This window comes from Pseudophryne corroboree, chromosome 5, assembly GCF_028390025.1.
Source record: "Pseudophryne corroboree isolate aPseCor3 chromosome 5, aPseCor3.hap2, whole genome shotgun sequence".
Lineage (NCBI taxonomy): Eukaryota > Metazoa > Chordata > Amphibia > Anura > Myobatrachidae > Pseudophryne > Pseudophryne corroboree.
Genome location: NC_086448.1, coordinates 139,449,508 through 139,461,949, shown reverse-complemented (window position 1 = coordinate 139,461,949; position 12,442 = coordinate 139,449,508). Strand labels below are relative to the sequence as shown.

General features: G+C 44.5%; 2 long non-coding RNA genes across 2 annotated transcripts in view; one reads left to right on the top strand and one right to left on the bottom strand.

Annotated features, from left to right (window-relative positions):
* The window catches only part of LOC134928864 (uncharacterized), a 31,186-nt gene extending 27,593 nt beyond the window's left edge, over positions 1–3,593 (top strand). The window contains exon 3 of the long non-coding RNA XR_010178078.1: positions 2,499–3,593. This is a non-coding gene — a long non-coding RNA (uncharacterized LOC134928864). The remainder of the gene's footprint in view (positions 1–2,498) is intronic.
* LOC134928866 (uncharacterized) overlaps positions 1–12,442 on the bottom strand; it is a 290,670-nt gene that overhangs the window by 157,768 nt on the left and 120,460 nt on the right. The window lies entirely within an intron of this gene.

Genomic DNA, 12,442 nt, shown 5'->3' with positions numbered 1-12,442 from the left:
GTGGACCCCAGCATCCTCTACGAACTACGAGAAACGGATTTACCGGTAGGTAATTAAAATTCTATTGTTGTCTGTCTTTTCTTGCATCATAATGTGTTCTTCAGTGAATAAAACATTCTTTCCTCAATTTTACAGTTCTGCAGCTGAGTCTCACTGACCGCTGTAGTAATCATTAGTAATGTCCACACTCTGATTCTAACTGGGTCTAAGTCTAGTTTTTTAGTTTGTGTTTATTTGTAATTATGCCATCATCTAGTTCAGGCATTCCCAACCACGGTCCTCAAGGCACACCAACAGTACAGGTTTTAGTGATATCCAGGCTGCAGCACAGATGGTTAAATCAAAATAACTGAGCTACTAATTAAGTCAGCTGTGCTGAAGCCTGGATATCACTAAAACATGCACTGTTGGTGTGCCTTGAGGACCGTGGTTGGGAATGCCTGATCTAGTTAGTATCCCCCCATCTCTGACATCAACTCCCTTCACACTCCCACCTGTCCACTTCACTCTGCCAATGACCGTCATCTCCTCCCAACTTATAGCCTTGTCCCACACCCGCCTGTAGGGTTTGTGGCTCCACATTACTGGAAGGAACACAATGCCTACCTCTGTCAGACCCTACTCCACTGTGTAAAGCAGAGGTTCTCAAACTCGGTCCTCGGGGGCACACACAGTGCATGTTTTGCAGGTCTCCTCACAGAATCGCAAGTGAAATAATTAGCTCCACCTGTGGACCTTTTAAAATGTGTCAGTGAGTAATTAATACACCTGTGCACCTGCTGGGTTACCTGCAAAACGTGCACTGTGTGTGCCCCCGAGGACCGAGTTTGAGAACCTCTGGTGTAAAGCTTCAACCAGGCTCTCAAAACCTATTTCTTGACGAAAGTATATCAGTTCTCACCATAAGCCACCGCTTTCTGTCCTAGCACACAGACTTCCTTTTCTGTGTCACCTTTCTCTGCCCCCCAGCCCACATAGATTGTAAGCTACCATGAGCAAGGCCCTCTTCTCTCATGTACTCCTCATTTCCTCACTTTTGCCATTATCCCCTTGACCATACACAGGGGTCTATTCATGAAGCAGTGAAAGGTGTGGAGAAGTGAGTGAGTGGAGAAGTTGCCCATGGCAACTTTAAAAAGTTAATTCTATAAAATATGTAGCAGCTGATTGATTGCCATAGGCAACTTCTCCACTGGCTCACTTCTCCACACTTTTCACTGCTTCATGAATAGATCCCTTAAACTGGTCCTAAACCTGTCTGCTGTAGACATCTGGTACAGATTTCAGCCAGCACAAATTCTCTCGTTGTCAAGACTTTATTTGCATAATTGCTTGTTAAGTCTCTCAATTGTCTTCATCGTAGTGTATTTGACTACATATCAAGATAATAAAAATAATAATAATAATAATAATAATAATAATAATAATACCCAGTGCAGCAGACCTTTGTATTTATTTCAGATCTGACTGTCTGGGGATTCCAGTGTGTAGAAAGACAATGTCTAGGTTAACAGGCATCAGGTTGACACTGACAAAAGGTCGACATGCCTTAGGTCGACACTGACAAATTCAATATGCAGTAGGTCGACACTGACAAAAGGTCGACATGTATTATGTCGACACTGTGAAAAGCTTGACAGGCTCAAATAGTCGACATGGTAGTGTTTGAAAAACATATGGTCGGCACATGTTGACAAAGCTTTTCAAGGTTTTTTTTTCTATATACCTTTTTCATACTTTACCATCCACATGGGCTACAATTGGGAATAGTAACCTGCATGCAAGGGGACGCGGTACTAATTGGGGTTCCCTGTGCTCTGGCGAAAATGACACAAAAAAGCAGAAGGTTGTGTCAATCTTTTTTATGTCAACTATTTTCCATGTTGACCTTTACATTACCTTTTACCAGTGTCAACCTAAAGCATGTCAACCTTTTGTCAATGTCTGCCTAAGGCATGTCACCTTTTGCCAGTGTCGACTTGAGGCATGTCGACCATGTGGGGTTGACCTAATGACTGTTGACCTAGACATTGTAGATCTTCTATACCACACCCACTGTCTGGTTACAATTACTCAAATATATGTAATCAAACACAATGGCGAGATTCAAATGGATTTATGGATCTCTCCATTCGGGCATAATCGGCTGCCGGCGTCTACTTTTCACCTCGCACTCCCGCCGGGGGTGGCAAGCTGAAATGTGTAAAAAGTGATCCGTTGGGCGTCCAAACGGCACTTTTCCTGATCACGCTCATTAGTTTAGTCAGGTTTAGATGCTTTACGTGGCTAAACATGACACTAATGGGTGTTATCAGCGCGATAGGGGACATCCATTGTATATTGCCCGCTGCGATCTCCCGTCACTTTAGACGGGAGACTGGGTGCGATAACATTTGTATTCCCCCCAATAAATGTGGTTACTTTACACACCGCCTAAAGTTTTAGTTGCAGTGTTATATGATGAAAGATGTCTAATTTCAGTCATCTTTCTCTTCTAGGTATTGCGCTCCTTTACCCTTGGTAACCTGCGGGGAAAGTCTCCTCACCTGTGACATTTGTTTCCGCATCCTGGAGAATAACAGTTTGTCAACCTCATCACATCACCAACTCAACCAGACTAGGAGATCCCAGCATGGACTGTACATACCTCTCAGCATCATAACTGTATCAATTCTACACCGTTACATGTCCCAGTATACTGTAGTTATAAGTATGACTCTAAAACAGGACACTTCGCAAAATACCAAACATTTCTGCAGAGATTCCAAATTTCCAAAATGTTTATCATTAAACATTTTCCTTATTAAGTCATTTTTAAGTGTACGTGAAACTGCACTAAATTAACCCAGTTCTGTGCTTATGCTAAATTTAGAGAACATGCTTCAGAGTATGTGTAATGAATTCCACTAGGAAAACATATCTATGTTCCTTGACAGGGTCAGAGGTCACCGATTTGTCCTCTTATCTCCGCCTGTATGTTTAGCTAAAGGGCACTTTACTTCTAAGATTTCTGAGTATTTAGCATTCTAAAGTTTTCCAATTTGAAATGTACCCTACTAGAATATACTATATTATATGATCACCAGAATTGTATAAAGTATATTATACACGAAGAACAGTATTTACATGTATTTTGTATGCGGCAGAACACACCCTGAAATCTGTAATACTAAAATGTATAATGTTGATCGCCAGTTCAATTTTAAAATATTATTGATCCATAATTCATATTATCATACTTAAAGTGTTGTCAGTCCTCCAAAATGGTTGTTTTTGGAAATGTGCCGCATTTTGCAGAATAGGGTCTATTTTCCTAGGAGTTACCACAACAGGTATCGGAGAGATCCTCCTGTTACTGAGAAAGAAACAGTCCCAATACAGTAATTGTTTGTGGGGACCATGAAAAAGCCCTATTAATCAAGCTCTGAAAAGTTTAGCTAATTGGCGCTTGCCCCCTTAGCTAATTAATTCCTTCTTTAGATGGAATATTACTTTTCAGGAGTTGCCACATTTATAGTTAAGTAGTCCCCTAAATCTTGAGTAATCAAACACAATATGACACTTCAAATAAAGATGCCTGACACAGTTCAGAAGGTGTTATGGGTTATAGTAAATTGTATAAGAATTTGATGTGCAGAGGAGACTAAGAGCAGCATTCTACAAATCACTGCCTGTCTGGACGGAAAGCGGTTAAGTACACAGAATTGAAAGGACTGCGCTTGTCGCTGTCTGATAAACCAAGCTGCTATAGGAGTATGAAGGGGATCCACTTTCCCCAATAATATGTTAGAGAACCAAAAAAGACCTCCAAGCGCTAAAGTATCAGAAATTGCTACCTCTGTTCAAATTATTGAGCATACATTTTTTTGGAAAATATTTTTATTTTAAAAATATATATGGACACACTTACACATAATTAATATCTCAGAAAATGTGATTCCTAATACCGGTATACTACATACACACAAAACAACATATAACATATATTGGGGAGTCTTTCCACCTTAGAGGATAATTAGATCCTTTATACATGCAGTTTGAAATGTCCCAGGGGTTTCCTATAGTGTCCTTCTTAGGAGTTTTCCCCTACTAACTGGAACTTATGAAAACCATATTTACTTCAAGAACTTTCCTGAATTATGCAATGGACGTCATTTTTACAAGTTGGGAATCACCACAACTTACTTGTAATTTGTGGATATCAGAGAAGAGCAAAGCATGAGATGTCCGCCGGCAGACGTGGTGTGGTGCTCTAGTATCAACTAGTTTCGCCTGTCTCGCAGGCTTCGTCAGGATAACTGAGTGCACCATCTATCCTGCTTTTAAAGCTCTCTCTGATAACGGTTTCCATGGCGACGGGTGAAACACTTCCGCCCCTCATCTCTCTCTCATCGTGGCTTCCGCCCTTATTCCAGCTTCATGCATCACCGCTGTTTCCGCCCTTCTATCATGGGGTCCTCCTCTATTGGACGCGTCATTTCCGTCCTCGCTGTTGTTTCCCGTTGTCACGGTTACCAGTACTTGAACGTCTGCTCTGTCCTGGCTGAGTTCCTTCACCAGTTCCGCCCTCAATAGCCGCATCATTTCCGTCCTCCTCTGTTGGGCGCGTCATTTCCGTCCTCGCTGTTTGTAGATGTTGTTTCTCGTTGTCACGGCTACCAGTACTCAAAACATCCTTACTTAGTTCCTTCATTAATTCCGCCCCCATCAGCCACATCATATCCGCCCGCAATCAACACAGTTGCCATAGATACTCAGATGTATTTTAGACTTGTTGGTCTTTTTTAATCAAACTTTCCTTTATTAGTGTTCAGGATCATATCCTCATAAGGTCCCACTCTCACATTGAGTGTTTTAATCACGATTCCTTTATTCATAATTAATATAATCCCCCTGGTTTTAATATTTTTATCAGTATCCTTATAATCCAGGTTTTCTCAAAATTAACCCTTGATTAGCGTTAAGGGTGGGGTTTATTTCTCCATCTTTGACACACAAAACATACCACATAGAACACAGTGACTAAAAATGAATCATAGTTCCTCTACAACTAACCCTATACTTAAAATTAATTAAAATTAAAAAAGAAGAAAGAAAAATGGGTATTATTACTTCTCTTTCAGAAATGGATGAAGATCCCATTCTGCATTAAGCCCTCCCGGTGTTAAAGTTCCCAGATTAAATATTGTTCTAGCTTCCTCTTTTAATAATAAATCATTCCAGTTTCCACCTCTCCATGGTTTCTTTACTAATTTTATACCTATAAATCTTAAGCCTGAAGGATTACTATTATGTTTGAACAGAGGTAGCAATTTCTGATACTTTAGCGCTTGGAGGTCTTTTTTGGTTCTCGAAAGCGGTTAAGTGACCGGCAGTTGGCAGACCGCCGGTCACTATACTGACGCTAGAATCCCACATGGGTGAAATCCCGACAGCCATGTTTTGGGAGACCTGGGCATGCGCAGTAGACTCCAGCATATTTCCGGAGCCTACGGTGCCGTGGAGAGGATGGGGCCTACCCGGAGTGTGCAGACGGGCCCCCACCTCTCTTAAGATGCCCTTGTCTGAATTGGATGCATTCTGGAGCTTTGCCCTGGTAGCTAACACCTTCTCCAGATGGGCTACGTTCCATTACTGGGAAAGTATCTAGATAATCACTCCATGGCACTCTCTACTTGCACATGCATGGTCAGAAGTAGTGCACCCAGCTACCGAAGGAGAAGTGATCACAGTAGTGACTGTTATGGAACTCCAGCACAACTATGTAAGATCCCTAGAGCCCCTGATATGTCTTCTGCTCACAACAGCAGCCCGTTGTACCCTTAGTGTATTTACGCAAACACTGGTACTTAGGATGCCGTCAGGTCTTAAACCTCAAGCAGTAGAGACTGCAACAATTGACTGGAGTAAAGTACAACAAACATTACAGACAAGAACTGGAGCACAGAGGGTTAACAGGCAGGGCAGGGTCAGGTCGCAGCAGCAGGAAATGGGACACTATGGGAGTTGGTAATGCAGAACACAATGCAGTTGGTAAATACACTTGTGGGCTGAGCTATGGGATAAACCAATAGAAAACAAAGCCAGCAGTAATTAATGGCAAGTTCAATGGTCAGGCAAGATTCAGGAATGATTGGCAGACAGGAGTTCTGACAAGCAGAGCATCCACACAGTACAGGAATCCAGGACACAGACCAGCAACTTCCACTATAACCGGTACAGTGGAGCTGATAACAGGGAATGGAACCAATCAGAGAGGTAGGACTGAGAAGGCCCACAATAATTAATGATCTCTTGCATCTGCAATATTGCCCATTCTCCTGGTGTCCTAAACACTAGGCAACCAGAGGCCCTGTAGCTGTCCGGCATACCCATTGCCTAGCAACCAGTGGTGCCATCGGACTTTGTGGCTGGATGACGAGGTGTTCCGGTTGCCTAGCAACAACTGGGACTTATCACAGAGACAAGTCACAGCAGCAGCTTGTAACAGTGACTCTGGGGCAGATGTACAAAACCTTGGTGAGTGATAAAGTGGAGAGAGTTAAAGTACCAGCTAAGCAGCCCTGACCTGTCAGTTTTCAAGTGCAGGCTGTAACATGGCAGTTAGGAGCTGATTAGCACTTTCCAAGGCTTACATCTCCCCAGCTATCTGACTTTTGTTTTGCTTATCCTTAATACTTTTTCCATGTTAAAATTATATCCTACATATAAAACCGAAAGTATGAAGACAGAAAATATCTCATCTTCTGCAGTCCTTAACGATTGTAGTTTACACAATACTAATTATGGCCCTGAATTGTCTTTTGGAAAGGCAGGTACTTCTACTCGTTTATATGTATAACGCCTACTTTGAGTAATTATTGTGACTACAGTTTACCACAATCAGCGGGGGAAAAACAACAACGAAAAACACCCACATAAATTATTATTTATGTGGAAATGCTGGAAAACAGTAGTGATGTGAACCGGAAATTTTTCGGGTTTTGTGTTTTGGTTTTGGGTTCGGTTCCGCGGCCGTGTTTTGGGTTCGAATGCGTTTTGGCAAAACCTCACCGAATTTTTTTTGTCGGATTCGGTTGTGTTTTGGATTCGGGTGTTTTTTTCAAAAAACCATAAAAAACAGCTTAAACATAGAATATGGGGGTCATTTTGATCCCATAGTATTATTAACCTCAATAACCATAATTTACACTCATTTCCAGTCTATTCTGAACACCTCACACCTCACAATATTATTTTTAAATTTGCACCGAGGTCGCTGGATGGCTAAGCTAAGCGACCCTAGTGGCCGACACAAACACCTGGCCCATCTAGGAGTGGCACTGCAGTGTCACGCAGGATGGCCCTTCCAAAAAATACTCCCCAAACAGCACATGATGCAAAGAAAAAAAGAGGCGCAATGAGGTAGCTGTGTGACGACTAAGCTAAGCGACCCTAGTGGCCGACACAAACACCTGGCCCATCTAGGAGTGGCACTGCAGTGTCAGGCAGGATGGCCCTTCCAAAAAATACTCCCCAAACAGCACATGACGCAAAGAAAAAAAGAGGCGCAATGAGGTAGCTGTGTGACGACTAAGCTAAGCGACCCTAGTGGCCGACACAAACACCTGGCCCATCTAGGAGTGGCACTACAGTGTCACGCAGGATGGCCCTTCAAAAAAATACTCCCCAAACAGCACATGACGCAAAGAAAAAAAGAGGCGCAATGAGGTAGCTGTGTGACGACTAAGCTAAGCGACCCTAGTGGCCGACACAAACACCTGGCCCATCTAGGAGTGGCACTGCAGTGTCAGGCAGGATGGCCCTTCCAAAAAATACTCCCCAAACAGCACATGACGCAAAGAAAAAAAGAGGCACAATGAGGTAGCTGTGTGACGACTAAGCTAAGCGACCCTAGTGGCCGACACAAACACCTGGCCCATCTAGGAGTGGCACTGCAGTGTCACGCAGGATGGCCCTTCAAAAAAATACTCCCCAAACAGCACATGACGCAAAGAAAAAAAGAGGCGCAATGAGGTAGCTGTGTGACGACTAAGCTAAGCGACCCTAGTGGCCGACACAAACACCTGGCCCATCTAGGAGTGGCACTGCAGTGTCACGCAGGATGGCCCTTCAAAAAAATACTCCCCAAACAGCACATGACGCAAAGAAAAAAAGAGGCGCAATGAGGTAGCTGTGTGACGACTAAGCTAAGCGACCCTAGTGGCCGACACAAACACCTGGCCCATCTAGGAGTGGCACTGCAGTGTCAGGCAGGATGGCCCTTCCAAAAAATACTCCCCAAACAGCACATGACGCAAAGAAAAAAGAGGCGCAATGAGGTAGCTGTGTGACGACTAAGCTAAGCGACCCTAGTGGCCGACACAAACACCTGGCCCATCTAGGAGTGGCACTGCAGTGTCACGCAGGATGGCCCTTCAAAAAAATACTACCCAAACAGAACATGACGCAAAGAAAAATGAAAGAAAAAAGAGGTGCAAGATGGAATTGTCCTTGGGCCCTCCCAAAAACCCTTATGTTGTAAAAACAGGACATGCACACTTTAACGAACCCATCATTTCAGCGACAGGGTCTGCCACACGACTGTGACTGAAATGACTGGTTGGTTTGGGCCCCCACCAAAAAAGAAGCAATCAATCTCTCCTTGCACAAACTGGCTCTACAGAGGCAAGATGTCCACCTCATTATCATCGTCCGATTCATCACCCCTTTCACTGTGTACATCCCCCTCCTCACAGATTATTAATTCGTCCCCACTGGAATCCACCATCTCAGGTCCCCGTGTAATTTCTGGAGGCAATTGCTGCTGGTGAATGTCTCCATGGAGGAATTGATTATAATTCATTTTAATGAACATCATCTTCTCCACATTTTCTGGAAGTAACCTCGTACGCCGATTGCTGACAAGGTGAGTGGCGGCACTAAACACTCTTTCGGAGTACACACTGGAGGGAGGGTAACTAAGGTAGAATAAAGCCAGTTTGTGCAAGAGCCTCCAAATTGCCTCTTTTTCCTACCAGTATACGTACGGACTGTCTGACGTGCCTACTTGGATGCGGTCACTCATATAATCCTCCACCATTCTTTCAATGGTGAGAGAATCATATGCAGTGACAGTAGACGACATGTCAGTAATCGTTGGCAGGTCCTTCAGTCCGGACTAGATGTCAGCATCAGCAGTCGCTCCAGACTGCCCTGCATCACCGCCAGCGGGTGGGCTCGGAATTCTGAGCCTTTCCCTCGCACCCCCAGTTGCGGGAGAATGTGAAGGAGGAGATGTTGACGGGTCGCGTTCCGCTTGACTTGACAATTTTCTCACCAGCAGTTCTTTGAACCTCTGCAGACTTGTATCTGCCGGAAAGAGAGATCCAACGTAGGTTTTAAATCTAGGATCGAGCACGGTGGCCAAAATGTAGTGCTCTGATTTCAACAGATTGACCACACGTGAATCCTGGTTAAGCGAATGAAGGGCTCCATCCACAAGTCCCACATGCCTAGCGGAATCGCTCTGTTTTAGCTCCTCCTTCAATGCCTCCAGCTTCTTCTGCAAAAGCCTGATGAGGGGAATGACCTGACTCAGGCTGGCAGTGTCTGAACTGACTTCACGTGTGGCAAGTTCAAAAGGTTGCAGAACCTTGCACAACGTTGAAATCATTCTCCACTGCGCTTGAGTCAGGTGCATTCCACCTCCTTTGCCTATATCGTGGCCAGATGTATAGGCTTGAATGGCCTTTTGCTGCTCCTCCATCCTCTGAAGCATATAGAGGGTTGAATTCCACCTCGTTACCACCTCTTGCTTCAGATGATGGCAGGGCAGGTTCAGGTGTTTTTGGTGGTGCTCCAGTCTTCTGTACGCGGTGCCTGTACGCCGAAAGTGGCCCGCAATTCTTCTGGCCACCGACAGCATCTCTTGCACGCCCCTGTCGTTTTTTAAATAATTCTGCACCACCAAATTCAAGGTATGTGCAAAACATGGGACGTGCTGGAATTTGCCCAGATGTAATGCACGCACAATATTGCTGGCGTTGTCCGATGCCACAAATCCCCAGGAGAGTCCAATTGGGGTAAGCCATTCTGCGATGATCTTCCTCAGTTGCCGTAAGAGGTTTTCAGCTGTGTGCGTATTCTGGAAAGCGGTGATACAAAGCGTAGCCTGCCTAGGAACGAGTTGGCGTTTGCGAGATGCTGCTACTGGTGCCGCCGCTGCTGTTCTTGCAGCGGGAGGCAATACATCTACCCAGTGGGCTGTCACAGTCATGTAGTCCTGAATCTGCCCTGCTCCACTTGTCCACATGTCCGTGGTTAAGTGGACATTGGGTACAACTGCATTTTTTAGGACACTGGTGAGTCTTTTTCTGACGTCCGTGTACATTCTCGGTATCGCCTGCCTAGAGAAGTGGAACCTAGATGGTATTTGGTAACAGGGGCACACTACCTTAAGCAATTGTCTAGTTCCCTGTGAATTAACGGCGGATACTGGACGCACGTCTAATACCAACATAGTTGTCAAGGCCTCAGTTATCCACTTTGCAACAGGATGACTGCAGTGATATTTCATCTTCCTCGCAAAGGACTGTTGGACAGTCAATTGCTTACTGGAAGTAGTACAAGTGGTCTTCCGACTTCCCCTCTGGGATGCCGATCGACTCCCAGCAGCAACAACAGCAGCGCCAGCAGCAGTAGCCGTTACACTCAAGGATGCATCGGAGGAATCCCAGGCAGGAGAGGACTCGTCAGACTTGCCAGTGACATGACCTGCAGGACTATTGGCTTTCCTGGGTAAGGAGGAAATTGACACTGAGGGAGTTGGTGGTGTGGTTTGCGCGAGCTTGGTTACAAGAGGAAGGGATTTACTGGTCAGTGGACTACTTCCGCTGTCGCCCAAAGTTTTTGAACTTGTCACTGACTTATTATGAATGCGCTGCAGGTGACGTATAAGGGAGGATGTTCCGAGGTGGTTAACGTCCTTACCCCTACTTATTACAGCTTGACAAAGGCAACACACGGCTTGACACCAGTTGTCCGCATTTCTGTTGAAATAATTCCACACTGAAGAGGTGATTTTTTTTGTATTTTGACCAGGCATGTCAATGGCCATATTCCTCCCACGGACAACAGGTGTCTCCCCGGGTGCCTGACTTAAACAAACCACCTCACCATCAGAATCCTCCTTGTCAATTTCCTCCCCAGCGCCAGCAACACCCATATCCTCATCCTGGTGTACTTCAACACTGACATCTTCAATTTGACTATCAGGAACTGGACTGCGGGTGCTCCTTCCAGCACTTGCAGGGGGCGTGCAAATGGTGGAAGGCGCAAGCTCTTCCCGTCCAGTGTTGGGAAGGTCAGGCATCGCAACCGACACAATTGGACTCTCCTTTGGGATTTGGGATTTCGAAGAACGCACAGTTCTTTGCTGTGCTTTTGCCGCAAATCTTTTCTTTTTTCTAGCAAGAGGGTGAGTGCTTCCATCCTCATGTGAAGCTGAACCACTAGCCATGAACATAGGCCAGGGCCTCAGCCGTTCCTTGCCACTCCGTGTCGTAAATGGCATATTGGCAAGTTTACGCTTCTCCTCAGACGCTTTTAATTTTGATTTTTGGGTCATTTTTTTACTGATCTTTTGTGTTTTGGATTTTACATGCTCTGTACTATGACATTGGGCATCGGCCTTGGCAGACGACGTTGATGGCATTTCATCGTCTCGGCCATGACTAGTGGCAGCAGCTTCAGCACGAGGTGGAAGTGGATCTTGATCTTTCCCTATTTTTTTAACCTCCACATTTTTGTTCTCCATATTTTGTGCACAACTAAAAGCCACCACAGGTATACAATGTAGATGGATGGATAGTATAGTATTATATTACTTATGGACGACGAGTGCACTGACGACACAGAGGTAGGTACAGCCGTGGCCTACCGTACTGCTTATATATATAATATACTGTATATAATGGACCTGGTGGACACTGTCAGCAGACTGCTAAACTAGTATGAAGAAAAAAAAAAGCCACCACAGGTATACAATGTAGATGGATGGATAGTATAGTATTATATTACTTATGGACGACGAGTGCACTGACGACACAGAGGTAGGTACAGCCGTGGCCTACCGTACTGCTATATATATATATAATATACTGTATAATAATAACGGACCTGGTGGACACTGTCAGCAGACTGCTAAACTAGTATGAAGAAAAAAAAAGCCACCACAGGTATACAATGTAGATGGATGGATAGTATAGTATTATATTACTTATGGACGACGAGTGCACTGACGACACAGAGGTAGGTACAGCCGTGGCCTACCGTACTGCTTATATATATAATATACTGTATATAACAGACTTGGTGGACACTGTCAGCAGACTGCTAAACTGGTATGAAGAAAAAAAAAAAACCACCACAGGTATACAATGTAGATGGATAGATAGTATAG